This window comes from Castor canadensis, chromosome 3, assembly GCF_047511655.1.
Source record: "Castor canadensis chromosome 3, mCasCan1.hap1v2, whole genome shotgun sequence".
NCBI classification, from domain to species: Eukaryota; Metazoa; Chordata; class Mammalia; order Rodentia; family Castoridae; genus Castor; species Castor canadensis.
The window spans coordinates 36347903-36363818 of NC_133388.1; the positions used below are offsets into that span (position 1 = coordinate 36347903).

The window sequence follows — 15916 nt, forward strand, 5'->3', positions numbered from 1 at the left end:
TCTAAAACTGAGCAAAAGAAAAAAAAATGGTCAGGAGACAATCATTGCTAATCTTTGTTTGAATGTGTGGTGTGAGAATGGAGGCAATAATGAATTCCAAAGACACAGGACAGACTTGTGGCTGCTCACCCTCTCCAGTCATCCCATACCCCCAAATCTTCTCTGACACAGCAAGTCTCTTTCTGGTTTTATGTCTGACTCCTTCACAAAAGGGATGTCAAGTCTCTTTGTCCTTGTAGGACAGGGATAGAGCTGTTGTGGTAGAAGCTCTACTCTTCTGTGAGTTTGAATCCTTAAACAGGGAGCTCTGCTCCATAATCATTTGGAATGAGTCTTGGCCATGGCCTCTGCTTCTTGCCAGGTTGGGGGACTTCTTTCAGTCCCCTGCAAGAGTCAGCCAAGCTGATAGGATTGCTTTTTACAGCCCCCCTGCCTCATTGGAAAGAAAGCCCTCTCCCCAGCTCAGCTCCAAGGCAGCCTCCTGCAGAGCATCTTCAGCACTGCTTAGCTGTTCCCATGGCAACAGAGTGAGGGTCTTTTTGTTTTCCTCAGAAGGTTGAATTCTTTCAACCAAAAGGTAGCTGTTGACTCTTTCTCACAATCCATACTCCACCCCCTACTCTTGTTTGGCTGCTTGACCAGTTTTATAGTTAGGCATTTTTAAAGATAATTGAAAAAGGTACAACTAATGGCAACTGAGGCTAAAAGCTTAAGAAGGCACTCATCCAGAGGTTTCTCAGCAACCATGGGTCAGAGTTATGGATGTTACTCTTGTCAGAATCTGTAGGGGGAGCAGCAAGAATGTGTGAGTTCAATAGCATCCACTCTAAAGAAATAGGTTTTCAAAGCAAGGAGCTGGGTGATATTGCAGTGGGAAACACTCACCTGACCCTTCCATGGGGCATAGAGTGGTGACTGTCCTGAATTTCTCTTCCTTCTCAAGGCTGTCGCTCCAGATGACTGGCTTAAAGAATGTGGACCTGACCTACTCTCCAGGCAAGTGGCTTCAGGGGAGCTGTTTCATCTCTCTAGGCATTGATTTCCCTTGAAAAATGAGGGAGTATAAAATAATAGGCTCCTTTTAGGGTCAAAAATGCAGCATTTTTGAGTTGCAAAGAGAAAAAGGGAACTTTTCTGAACTGTTCCCACATTGTAATTCCAGACTGTTCCAGAATTAACTCCTTTCTAGAGTACTTGGCCTTGTGAAGTGGCCTTATTCCCTTCCTCCTCTATTTTATGTCAAGGTAAGTGACTGTGTAGGTGGAAAACACTGCACAAAGACCACCTGACTCCAGGATGGCAAATCCTCTCTAGACAAGGAGCATCTTGGAGTCAGAGAACATCTCTTAAAGATCTTTGTACCTCTAGGATGCAGCACGATACTCAATAAATGTTCAGGGAATGAACTTGTAAAAAGTTCCTAATTGCTAGAGCTGAAAGATCTTTTAAGATCCTTCGGGCTCTCATTTTAAAGATGAGGAAAGTAAGGCTCAAGACATTATATGGCTTGACCAAGGACGTACAGCTATAGGCAGAAGGAGGACTGGGACCTGGTTGTCTTAGTCAATCACAGATCTTCCTCCATTGATTCTAATTCTTTTACTATTCTTGTGAGAGAATTTATATTATAGTCAGGGTAAACATCCTCTTACCACTCATCAAGCTATGTCAGGCCCCTAGAAAAAATAGAGCTAATTTGGACACTACTATTGTCCTTTGCTGTTTAATAGCAAGATAATGTAAGTCTTTTAGTGTGGGGATTAATGTAAATATGGACTGTATAAATGCATACCTTTCCCAACTTCAAAGTTAGAAGTTGCAGTCAGGAGTTATGTGGGCTGAACACTCTAATTTTCCCTTTTATTTCCCCAATATATGTTCTGTGTAAATAATAATCACAGTAGTTTACTAGGGTATTTCATATTACTGCCATAGCAACCCTCAAATCTCAGTGACTTTCACAGTAAAAGTTTCTTACTCATGCAAAGTTGAACGTCCTGATCAAACAGTTCTCTAAGCCATAACTCAAGGATTCAGGCTGCTTCTATCTTGTGCCTCCATTACTTGGGGCTGATGAGTTGCTCTGTCATAATCCACTCAATAGAGGAGGGAGGGTTTTGTACCTGTTACCTAACCACCTGGCCTAGCAGTGACATATATCACTTCTACTTACACCTCTCTGATCATGACTGAGTCACATGCAAAGGAGGATGAGAAGCCATGTCCCAGCAACAGCTGTCCTCAATGGAAGGGAAGCCCGAATCTTTGTCTCTAACACATGTAACTAGCATTTGTACAACATTCATTTGTCCTAAGTATTATTTTGCTTAATCTTCATAACTGCCCTCTGAGGTCATTATCCTTCTCAGGTACAGATGAAAAAACAAACCATAGAGATATAACTTAAGTAATGCAAGATTACATAAGTAGTTGGTGGCAAATCCAAAATCAGACCAAAACTATAAAGCCCAGGCTCATAACTGCTACATTCCACTGTTTTTGAGCTTGTGGTCTGTGTGGCCTTCCAGTGACTTATATTCCCCCTCTGGATGTTGCATTGATTCTCTGCCAATGAGGGCATTAAACTGGATGAAACCTGAGGTAGCCTGCCAGTTGGAACATGATATGATTCTTAGATTGAACAGATCAGGCAGGTGGGGCCCTTGTATAATGTTTAGCCATAGAAAGAGCCTTCCAAAGGTTTCCTAATGAAGCATCACAGTGTCCACGCAGAGGAACACAGGTCCAATTAGACACATTTACCTAATAAAGAGAGTGATTCAGGGTAGTCTTGGAAATAGGACTTTTTTGTCTGGTATTCCTTACACTATCATGGAGGAGAAAACAGCTTTTGTGCCCAAATACTGGTTTTCTGAAACCAAATGATGTCACATGGAAACACATCACTCCTGACAAGAAATACTACACTTCCTTGAAGGAATAAAGCTATGATACCATGGCTTTTGAAGGGCTCAAGATACATGAATTACCCTGTGTTGTTCTCCTCACAGACTTCAGATGGTAGTAGAGTAAGCTCCAAGCTCATGCTAGATCCAAATATTTAAGGAAAGGATGATCTTTGAATGGCCTTATAAAGCAAGGCTGAATTTCCCTGTGAAAAGAGGTGACCAATTGTGTGTGTGTGTATGTGTATGCCTTGCCTGTGTGTCTGCACCTGCATGTGTCCTTTCTGCTCACATCCTCCTGATATCTCTACCCACAGCATCCCAAGCCCCCAACTCAAGTTCCTCTTAAGCTTTCTAAACTTTGGGGTAGAGGGTGTTCCATAGGACTTACAAGGGCTTTTGGAGACTTTCTATGTAGGGCAAGTAGTTAAGAAACAGAAAGAGCGTGACCAAAAGGATTCCTCACGATACACAGGGATTTATGCGCCATGAACATTGGCATTCGTTCTTGGGGATGAATAGGGAGGGTGATCCCACAATAAGCTAGGGAAGAGAGGTAAAAACTTGGGCTTAGGCTTTACCATGTGGCCAGAGCCAAGAAGAACAAGTTCTATGTAGAAAGGATTTAAGGGTAGCTTCAGAAGACCCAAGAGATCATTTAGGATTCCAGAAGCTTATTTATGTAGGGAAGCATTCTTGTTCCTGCTTATTCCAGAATATGACACAAATGTGAAGAGTCAGAGGGTGAATGGAAACGGTAGGAAGTGTGGAAATTTTCGAATCTTCCTGGTATAACCTGGCCTAGGGAGCTTCAGGAAATGACTAACACTGCTGACATCTTCCCTGTGGCTTCTCCATCTTAAACGGCAAGATATATGCAAGAATTCATTTTGTTGACTTGAAGAAGCTTCTTTTTTTAATAGTATGTTTTAAAGTGTATTTGGAAATTTTAAAATCCGGTATGATAACACAAAGATACATAAATGACTGTCATGAAGTGAGGAGTATTTATAATCACAGATGCCTAGAATTAAAAGGTGCAGTACGCCTTGCAGGCCCCTATAAGAAGACTTCAGGGTGGGTCAGGAGGAGACAGCAAGGGGAAATATGGACAAGAGCTTCTACTGTGGTTTTTCCAAGGAAGGCATGGGCCAGGCAGCAGAAGATAGTTTAGGATTGTCTAGTTTGAATGATTTCAGTGGGTTGTAAAGTATAGGGACTATCTCTGTGGCCTGGTAGTGAATGGTGGCCTGGATTGTGAGCACTCACGAAAGCAGGTGGTTAGAGGTGTGGGCTGTGGGTTGGTTGATTGGTACATGAAAGGTACATTTACAGGTGAGTCCTTTACTATCTTTAGAAATTGGTTAAACCTGAAAGGGCCAGCCTTTCCAAGGACAGCAAGGGCCCAGATATCAGAGCATCAGAAAATACAGAAAGTAATTTAAAAAAAAAAAATCCATTCCTAGTTTCTGTGTATTTAAGAGCAACATAAGATGTTGATAGTTTTGGTCAGGTTCCTCAAAACAAATTCTGAGATGGAAGTTTGCTTGGAGGAAGATTAATGCTCTAAATGAGCTCCAAGGCTCCATACCTGTGAAGGAAGCAAACAGGGCACAGGCAAAGAAGGAATACAATGCCAGTCACACAAAGGCCTCAGCAGATCCTGGTCCACGGGGACCTCCAGAGCTCCAAACACCCTTCAGAGATGTCCTGAATTGGGACAAGGAAACAGTTCAGTCACTGGATGTGTGTTCCCCACCTCACCCCAATGAAAACATGCTGTTAAGTGAGAAAGCCATCGTATACACTGGACACCCTCAGAGTGGTCTCAGCTTCCCTGGGCACACCTGAAGAGAGGGACTCAGCTGGTTGTCAGCACTCTCAGTGACTGTAGGGAGGAGTGCTTCAGTCCTGAAAAGGGAACTGGGTGGCAGTTCTTTTCTGGCATCCACTCAAGTTGGGACACAGGCTCAATCTCAGAAATAGACTGAGTCCCAGGCAGGACTCGAGTTTTTGTTCAGGGCTGGCCTTGGACCACTACCCTTTTACCTATGCCTCCACGTATCTGGGATGACAGGTGTGCACCACACACCCAGATTACTGATGGGATCTCACTAATTGTTTGCCCAGGCTGGTCTCCAACCATGGTCTTCTCAATCTCTGCCTTTTGAGTAGCTGAGATTATAGGTGTACACCACCACACCTAATTAGCATGGGTTTGTTTTTAAAGACAGAAATTCATCTGGTGACTTCTTTGGATTGCATGTGGAAGAGCCAGCAGCCCTGCCTGAAGGGTGACTGGAATTTCCTGTTGTGAGAGAATACTTAGTGCAAATTACTTGTTTGAAAGCCAGAAATAAAAATACGCCAATACCTGTAGTCTTTTACCTTCTAGCTCCTGTAAATCACAGACTTATGAGTATACTGATAAGTGGATAGGTGTTTGACCACCTGGAAAGGCCCGAGTCAGCTGATAGTCATGGGAAGGTGGCCTACTATGTGGCTTTAGCCACTTTACACTGTATCTGAGAAGTGATTTCTTAAAGTTCTCAACCATAATTCCTTCCCATTCCAGTGCTCACCGTTTAGTTAGTATGCATCGGATGTATGTAGCATCTTGTTCCACTCCTGGTCTTGCAAAAAATGATTTGGGAGTGGTTGGAGGAGGGTCCAGAAGACCCAAGTGGGAAACTCTTCCTCTGCTTCCTGTCATCATCCCCTATTGTAAATAAACATAAGTCTAGCATTCTTTTGGGAAACTTCAAGCAGACATTGGAAGATGTCTGATATATGCTTTGTTAAAGGGTCTGAGCAATGCTTTTTAGGCAGCAGAAGACCTCCACTTTTCCCTTTGTACCCATGGGAAGGAAGATTTTCAGAGAGGGCTGAAATGTGCCTCAGATATCACCTGGTCAACCCCCACCCCTATTTTGCAGATCTGAGACCTAGAAAGGTTTGGTGACTGCTTCAGTTCCCAGTTCACAGAGTTGCTAAGTGCAAAAGCCAGAAAATACTGAAGCCCATATAAGCACTAGCTGTGTGCTCAGCAAGCAAGTCACACTACTTTGTGCCACCTCTCATTATCATGTTCTCTTCCAGCGACCTTTCCCTCCTCCTGCTGTGGATCCCAACTACTGCTCTCTTCTTCCCATATACAGATGCAGTAATCATGACAGGAGCTCATTGTTCTTCAGTACTTTTTGTGTGCCTGGAATTGTGCTAACTGCTTATCATGAATTAATTCCTTGTAATGTTTGTAAAGGAAGAGCCATTGTCCCACCTATTTTGCAGAAGGGAAAACTGAGGTACTGGAACTCAAACTGAAAGAATTCCTACTTTTAACTAGCATACCATCCAAGCTAATGAAAAGGCTAGTATTTGGATTCATCTCTGCAAAAGATTATTCTTTTAGATTTTCTATTAGATTATTCGAGAAGGGGCACTTTCTCAAATGTTGGAGGGGAAGCACTGGGGAAAAAGATGAATAATGTGAAGCTTGGTATAAGGAAAGCACATTGGATATAGAGTGAAATGTCCTGGAATTTGGTCCTGACTCTGTCACTGGTCTCTCAGTGTTTCTTGTATGTCACTTTATGTCATGGGGCTTCTGGTTCCTCATCTGAGAAAAAAGAGGTGGTACAGATGATGTTTTAGCATTCACAGAGCAAAGAGTTTTCAAAACCTGTGATCCTATATCCGTCAGTTCATCCCTGTCTAGGGAATTCTTGGTCCTATCTCCTGACAAAGGAATCAGACACTTGTCCATTAGACTGGGTCTGCAAAGTGCACTTCTTGTCAGTTCTGCCTTGAATGGTCACTGAGCAGATGGGATGGGGGCATCAACAAGAGAGGAGTGGAAGAGTCACTACATAGCCATGACAGTCAGGTGGGACTAGGGAGCAGGGTTTGTGGTGGAAAGAATCAGAGAATGATAGAGAATGGCTGAGACTCTTTGAAGCATCCTCAACATGTGCATGCATGCATGCGTGCGCACGCACACACACACACACACACACACACACACACACACACACTCAAGTGAGGAGGAATCTGTGTATCTGAGCTCTCATCAGAGCATCTGAAGATTCCCAGCAGGAATTTGTCTTCCCTATCAGGCAGCACAGCCCACTGTAAACTCATTTGGGTTTTGCTCAGTATGAGAATATGTTCTGTTGAAGGTTATATAATTGTAGAGTCGATGGTGATCTCTGGGCCAATATCAAGTCAAAGCCATTTTTGATGGAATTGTCAGAGGATGGTAGGGATGGCAGCAGGGAGAAGAGATGTTATGAGAGTGCTTTTTAAAGAACAAATAAATTTCCAACATTTTAGCCTTTGCACTTCTGAGCCTGAATTTTCAGGGAGGAAATTGGAGAATGCTAATTAAAACATAGCAAGTGTGTATATAAGAACTGAGTTCACTTCCTGCACCTATATTTTCATTTTGGATGCTGTTACAAATAGTGAAAAGATGACTGGGCAAAGAGTCAAGAGACCAGAGTCTATTCTCAGCTTGGCCAAAAGCCTTCCATGTGTCCTTGAGCAAGTTACTTTCCCTTTTGGTTTCCTCATCTGTAAATGAGAAGGTTGAACTAAGTGAGCCTAATGTACCTTCCATCTCTAAAATCTGAGATGATCCTCTGATGTCAGTAGTGCTAAACCCAGAAATATGAGGTGGCATGTATTCCACCAAGGGTTACGTTCTTTCCTCCACCCAAAACTTTGCAGTTACTTTTGTTGATACAACCTCCCCTGTCTTCCTAAGTATCCAAGAACCTAGGACTTTACAAACTTTCTTGGGGAAAAAGCAAAAGGTACCTACGTTTCTGGGTAATGAATGCCGTTTAGGAAGGGCCTGACTTGAATTATTCTCAGTGCTGGACTTTTATGAGGCTTAGTCCCAAATCTTCAGAAAAGAAATTCCATCAACACCTAGGAATAAGGCCCCTATGGCAAGGTCTAGGCTGCTGAATTCTGATTTGACTTTGAATTTTCTATAACTGAATGAGGTAGACAAGTGGCTTAATGAGATGTTTAGAGAGTGTTGCTTCCTTTAGCACAGACGTGGATCTATGAACTAATTTTAAGCAATCCTGGCTTTAGCTAGTCTGCGGCTTTAGTGTTAACAATTTATTGATTTGCCTCATTTTACATCTCTCTTTTCATTTCGTTGGATCATTTTCTCTATGGTAAGGGATCAACATTGAGGTAATAATGGCTAAATAACATTCTTTCCTGGAACACAAATGACTTTATGAATAAAAGAAGATAAGAGAAAGAAGTAGGAAGAGTTCTGGGCTTTACTGCAATTAGTAAATGCCATATAATTGTCCTGTGGACTGGTCAGGCCAATCATGGCGTTAAGAGTCCAGTTCTAGACACCATATTTACTGACCACCTCAAAAACTTGTGTCCCTACTGGGCACAAATAACAGAATACCTAGTTAAATAGTGCCCCCCAAAATTTATGTCCATCCTGCACTTCAAAATATACCCTTATTTAGAAATAAAGTCTTTATTATTGTAATAAGTCAAAATGAGGTCATGCAAGAGTAGGGCAGGCCCTAATTCCAATATGACTAGTATCCTCATAAGAAGAGGAAAGTAGACACAGACACAGACAGGCAGGCATCCATGTGAGCACAAAGACAGAGACTGGAGTGATGCATGGCAAGCTATGGTACACCAAATACCTTTGCAGCCACCAGAATCTAGGAGGAGGTAAGATGCATCTTCCTCTAGAACCTTCAGAAGGAGCATGGCTGGGCTACCGCCTTGACTTCTATTGTTTCTAGCATATGTGCTACTTTGTTACAGCAGCCCTAGGAAACTAATACAACCAGTGTGGGGAGGCATCTAGGATCCAGTGAGAAAAAATGAAAACAGCCATAAACCCCCAGTCTTGTTTTGTCTGCTGCCCATTTTCTTCATTTCTGCATCCCGGATTTGAGATGACAGGAGGCTGTGAAGCCACTGATGGTCTCCACCACAAACCCTGCTCCCTAGTTTCACCTTGACTATCATGGCTACATGGTGAATCTTCCATTCCTGTCTTGTTGATGCCCCCATCCCATCTTCCCAGCAACTGATCCAAACCTTTCTCAAGACCTCCAACTACCCCCACCTGCCTCACCTGAGACGTTGATGAAATCACTCTTTACTCTCCACTTCAGAACTTCTCCATGCTTCTTGTGTCTATGGAAGGTATTTGATTCTTGCTTGACTGCACATGTGCCCTAGATCCCAATCCTCTCTGGCAACCTCAGTGACCTGCTCTTCCAGCTTTTCTTACCCAGTGGCTGGTCTCAGTCTCTTCCTCTCTTCTGTCTTTCTTCCTTCTCATTTGTAGTACCATTCTACAAGCAGGGTCTTTGTGTCTTAAGAACAAATCAAGCCACAAACAAATACATTCCTCATAACACTACTTGATCCTTCCCTTCAGATTTCTTTACAGACTCTTAATTATCACTCCTTCCACTTCAGCAAACTCTTCCACAGACTTCTGCCCCCCACCCCTACCTCCATGTTCTCTCAGAAGCCACAAGCAACTTTCCAAATCAACAAGCTCTTCTCTCTGCCATCATTAAAGACATCTTATTAATTTTCAGACATTTTGTTAATTGTAAGCGTCACACTTAATCTCTCACCTCAACAAAAAACTTTGAGTTTTTGCAACTTACCTTTCATGCATGTGTTATTTGTATATAGATGTCATGGTTCGCTTGTTTTCTGCAGAACTGATCACAGTTGACCACTCTCCTCTTGAAACTCCTGAAACTGCTTCATCCCTGGTTCTCCTCCTACCTCTCTATTCCTTGTCAATCATTTTCTACCTCCTCTTCCTATATTCACTTTCTTTTCTCATTTTATAAGACATCCATGGATCATCTCGTTACTCCTATATTTCCACTTGACTTGGATGTACCAAGAGCTCACAGTTTCCTCAGTCCAAACCTCTCTGCTGATCTCCAGACTATTCCTGACAGCTGCATACCAGGCAGCTCTGGATTCCAACAGATACCTCATTCTCAGCTTACCTGAAGTTGAGTTTATTATCTTTTCCCAAGTGGTCTTCTTTCTACGCTCTTTCTGCCCTGGGCAACTTCATCCACCTTACCACTCTCCCGAGTAATCTGGGAGCAACAATGTTTTCTTGGCCACTCTGAAGTCATTTTTGATTCTTTCATCTCCATCACTCCTTGGATATAATAGGTGATCTAGTTTCCTAGGCTCACACCCCAAACTATCACCCAAAACTAGGTTTTTGAGGGGGGCAGTTAAAATTCCTAATACCACCAAAGTAGCCCTAATTGCCTTTCATCTAAATCATTGCAGTGGATTACTAACTAGACTTTAGGACCTGAATTTCCCTCTGAGCCAATGTCAACTTAAATGCTGAGAAAAATTTTCCAAAGTGCTCCTGAGGTCTGAGTTAGAGAGAGCATGACTCCATCCTACTAAAAAAAGGAAAAAATTTCCATAGCATGAAACTCAAGCTAGCCTACAATTCCCTGTAGTGCAGGTGGACCTCCCACTCTTCAACTGTACCTCCTCTCCTACTCACCTTTCCTGGCATTCCTGATACTTTATTCCTTACATGCCTTGGCCCCCCATCTCCATCTACCACTACCTGTCAAAGTTCAGGACACACCCAAGTCATCACTCACCACTGTCACCACTGTCACCACTGTCACCCTACTTATGTTTGAAGAGGTTCACAGTTTCCACATGTACTTTACCAATGGAACCTCACAAAAATCCTAAAGGATTTATTGGGCCTTTGATAATGTTGAAACTGAGACCAGAAAAGGTAAATGGCTAGCCAGTGTGTTAGAGTCCTTGCACTCCTCTCTATATCTCTCTTATTTGACATCATATTCTGTCTCTTATTGTGATTATTTCTACACGGGCCATCCTTCCCTCTATATTAGGCCTTACTTATGATAATAAGAATTGCTTACCTTTGCATCATACTGGATGATTTACAAAATGTTTTCAAATTAAGCATGGACCTTAATCCTCAAGATAATAATCACTAAAGAGTGATGGTCCCTATTTTAACACATGTATGTGTTTCTTGGGCTAAATTTCCTTGTTATAGTTGGCACAGGGTCTCATCCATAGGATGAATGCAGTATTTGTGGACTGTCATAGCAGCTTGAAAATGGAGTAGTTGAATATCTGACCCATGGATGAATGAAAGTAAACTTAGTCTGTGTGTCTCCATATTGTAAAACTAAAACCAGTCAGTGAATGTTTTAGGAAGTGGATTGTGGACTTGGTATAACACTCAGAGCAGCCTAACCCTACAATTGTCTCAAGATGTAGTGAGCTATTTCTATGTCAGGGATATTATAGAGGTTATTTCTGCATTAAAGAGAAGGAGGGGGAATGGCTATAAAGGATATATTCTTTTATTTAAAAATAGTTATTAAGAAGCTTCTATGTACACTTAACTGTTAAGTGATTAGGATGCAGGGGTAATAAGAACAAAGTTCCTTCCCTTGAGGAATTATTAAAAATTGGTTTAAATAAAAATACATACATATATATACATATATAAATATAAATCATGATTTGTGAAAAGTGCTATTGCAACATAAAAAAGTATTGAGATTGGGAATAATGGATGAAATTTAGTTTGAGAGGCCTCTTGGCAACACAGCATTTAGGGTAACCTGAAAGAGTAGGGGGAGTGAAATAGGCAGTTACTGAGGAAAGTGTGATCTAGGCAGAGAGAACACCAAAAGGCCAAGGTAGAGAAGAGTCTAAGAAATGACAATGAAAGGCCAGCATGGCAGGATAGAGGGAAGGTAGAGAGGTTGGGAGGGCCTCCCAGGGCACAGTAAGTTGTTCAGACTTTCTTGTCAATGCAATTGGAAACATGGGAGACTGAAGGGAGTTCTGCACCCTAGAATAATATTGCTATTTAAAAGATAATTTATCTAAGGATGGCATATTCTTAAACTTTTGTACACTTGGACCACACCACCATGAGCAGCAGCTGCTGTAATTCAGAGGAAGTCTTCCTGCCAAGCACTGTGTGGACAAAGTTCTAACTCATAAAGGGGGCATTTTTTCTCTAGGAGGAATCCAGCAACAATCCATCTGAAGAAGTACCTGACTCTAGGAAGAGTAAAGGCAGCAATAAAAGTCATCGTACTGGTATAGGGATATTGTACAGAAGAAAAGAGGAAAGGAGATGCCCAGCCCTCTTCCCTAACCCACAGTTCAAATTGAGTTGAGTCACATGGGGGAAACTGTGTTCCCTATTTCCATTCATTGGCTGCTTGTCTAGTTCTTCCGCAAATTTTTATGGAGCCTCTATGGTGTTGCCAGCTGTACAGGGCACTAGAATATGACAGTAAATGAGATAAGCAAAGCCCTGCCATCATCACAGTAGGCATGAGGAAGGTGAAAGCAATAGTTTATAGGAAGTCATTGTGAACATGTCCAAGAGAGGAAAGATGAAGGACAAACACATCCATTGATGCCAAATATCTATCAGATGCATGAGAGAGAGGAATTTTAGGAGCTGCCCTGAATAGTAAAAGGGGTTTTTGGAAAGGAAAATTATCCGGGTGGCAAAATTTTATCTGTCTCTCTCTCTCTTGCTTGCTTTTTCTCTCTCTATCTCTCCCAGCCTCCAAATCTGAAAAGCATGCAGATCTGTTCCAGTCACTTCTGAGGAATGTGCAGAAAGGAAGACTTCTGTTCTGAGATTGCAGACTTCCCCAGGTTTCAACCCTAATGAGGGAAGGAACTTAAATAAAGGATGTGTTGTGGTCCTTTGGGCTTCTGGGATTGTGTCAGAACCCCACTGGACAGTATTGGCATGAATTTATCTACTGCAGCATCTCTGCAAATCCAGAGGCTAGCTTCTCCTGGAAATGTCCCAAGGCTGTGTGCAAAGGGCAAGCCAAACATTTCCCCACACCAAACTGAGAATGTCTCGGGTGTCCTTGCTGATAGGATCTGATGTATAGATTCATGTCTACAAGTATGCAGAGACTGCAGACAACATTTATTACAATCTGAATGTGAAATATGCTTATTTTATTCAAGGATTCTGATAAAAGTTATCAGCCATGGTAGATGTATAAGGGACCCAGTTTTACTGTGACTGACTCTGCTAGCTTATTTTCCTATTTCTATTCTAACTTTAGTCTAGGGAACAAGCAGGAAGTTGGTCACCAAATGTCCCTTCTTAGTCCACAGGTGTGATTTATTTGGCTTTCTATAGATAAGCCCAACATTTTGAATAATTTTTCTGTTGATGTCTGAACCAAAGAGGCCACAATCTGGCCTCAGTCTGCCTGTCCAGGCTCCATTCCCACCTCTTCTTTGTTACCTTGCTCCTCTATACTACATCTGAGATCTTGAACTTGTTACCTCTGCTGCAGCTAGTTCTTCTCTCTTCACCAAAGGAGTATTCTCTTATCTTTTGTGACCCAGATGGCATTTCAACATCTCTGAAAATTCTTCCTGCCCCTACCAATGAACTTCTTTCTTCTGGATTCCATAGGTCAGGCCCTGTGCTTAACACTGGGGACACAAAGAGAAGCAACATACCATCTGTGTGTTCAAATCCTCACAATCTGGGAGGGATTCAGACACAGATAAACATACCTTGTGCAACTTCCTACAACAAAGATATAAAATAGGTATGGAATAAAGAATTCAATTGAATCAAATCAAATACAACTGAACCCAGGTCCCGACTCTGAAATACTCTATCATGATGAAGTTTCTGGTTTACTCTTGTAATATCACAGCCCTGTTCTGACCATCTTTCTTGGCACCCTGGCCTCCATTTTATTCTTAAGTAGTAATCAACATTCTCATTACTGTAAGCAGCAACTTGGCTGCCACCATCATCACGAAAACTACTAAAACAGTTAATTATGTGTGAACTTTCCAAACCAGCATTGTATGAGATGATTATTCACATTAGGAAAATGATTCTTTACTTTCTAAAGGTACCTCTAAATATTAAGACTTCTGCTACAATAAAACTTGGGTCCAATTTATAAATATTAAATAGAGTTTTTTCAAGAATATTTCTTTTTTGATAAAATAAAAAGTGCATGTGAAAATGTTAAGCACAAAAGGTTTGCAAAAATAAATTGTGTTTAATCAGATATGAGATAAGATGCACATGATTTGAGGATGAGGCAGTGTGGCCACTTTCCTGCAGCTGTAACACTGACATAGCTCTAATTAATGTTCCCATGCTTTGTAGTTTTAAAGGTCACAGTTATTGCATAGAGTACCACTGTTCTCATACTCTGTGGTGGAGAATATTCTTCTTGTATTCCAGATAGCCTGTTTTTCTTAGAAAAACTTACATAATTTCATCTTTTACCACTCCACCCTCACTGGTGACTAGAAATTCGATCTTCTATTACATTGATCTGTCCATCATTTTAGTGAATACCATAATGACTTGATAAACGTGGCATTTTAATAAGTAGTATGAGTCCCTCAACTTTATTTTCCTTGTTCAAAGATTATTCTGGGTTCTTTGTACCTCCCTATACATTTTAGAATCAGCTTGTCAATTTTTATTTTTAAAAAACTGAGGACTGGTGAAGCAGTTCAAGTGGTAGAGCACCTGCCTAGCAAGGCTGAGGCCCTGATTTCAAACCACAGTACCACAAAAAAAAAAAAACCTGGATATGCTATGCCTGCACTGCAAAGACCATGGCAGTCTGTCACACCAGACAGTAGGAGGCAGAAGTTCCCCTTTTCTTTCCTTGGGCAAGAGAGTTGATAATGAAACCAAATGTATCCTCTAAAACAAGTTTCTTGTTGTATAAGATAACCAGTATCTGAAACGATATGATACTTTTCTTTATGTTGTTTCTCCCTTCACATGATTTTTGTTCTATATGGAGCACCACTAATAAAGTTGGTGTTAGAAACATTTTTATTTGCCATTATTTTGTCTACTTTTACTACTGTACCTGTTTATGTTTGCTAGGACCAAACCTCAAAGCATGGCTAAGAGTTTTCAGTGGAAATGGGTATGTCCTGTCTCCTGGACACTCAGAGCAACCTCTGGCTACGTGTCTGGCCTTGTTATTTCACCACTCCGGATATGCTAGAATAGAAAGGAACTTTCATACAAGAACAATTAAGAGCAGCAAAGGGAGAAGATATTATTTGTGCAGATTTCATAAGGGCTGTGCACCAATGTATAGATAAGGTCAAAGTCAGGTAGTTTCATTCACAGTATTTTTTTTTTGTAGTTTCCACATGATGTTATTGTAGCTTTTTAAACTGAGAACTCCCTGAGAGATAGTACCTTCTAATCAAAACAAAGTATTTATAATAGAAAAACGGATATGATTATAATTGGGGATGTGTTTTTGATTAATATAAATTTGGCTAGCATTAAAATCTTAATAATATGGAAGCTTTCACTCCATGAACATTGTATATCTCTTCATTTGCTTAGATCTTTAATTTATCTCAGGAATGTTTTGTAGTTTTCAATGTGGATATCTTACACACATTTTTGTTAAATTTATTTCAAAGTATTTTGTGGTTTTTATGTTTGCTGTTAGTGTATAAAATATAATATTTTGTTCATAGACCTTGTGTCCCATGTCCTTGCTAAATTCATTCAGTAACTAGTAGTTGCTTTTTATTTTCCTTAGGATTTTTTAAATAGCCAATCACCTTGTAAGCAAATAGTTAAATTCTTTCGTGTCTTATATGATTTTGCTTATAAAACTATTAATATAGTTTAATTACACTTATTGGTTTACACACTTGCGTTAGTGACATACACCCCTACTTGGTAATTGATATATTATCCTTTGTATATGCTGTTGGATTTAATCTGATTTTTTTTTAGGCTTGCAGTTTTCTTGCAAGGTTTTTGTGATGCTGCAAAGTTATTCAGACCTCCAAAACAAGCCAAGAAGTACTTTCCCCTTTGCTTTCTGAAGGAATTTGTGTCGCATTGCAATTATTTCTTCCTTAGGTGGTCAATAGAATATACC

At 41.0% G+C, this 15916-nt stretch overlaps 1 protein-coding gene and 1 pseudogene across 6 annotated transcripts in view; both read left to right on the forward strand.

Moving 5' to 3' along the window:
• Positions 1-15916, forward strand: part of Slc8a3 (solute carrier family 8 member A3) — a 139192-nt gene that overhangs the window by 57862 nt on the left and 65414 nt on the right. The gene's annotated exons all lie outside the window — the stretch shown is intronic.
• LOC141421535 (phosphatidylinositol-glycan biosynthesis class F protein pseudogene) lies at positions 14767-15897 on the forward strand (annotated as a pseudogene).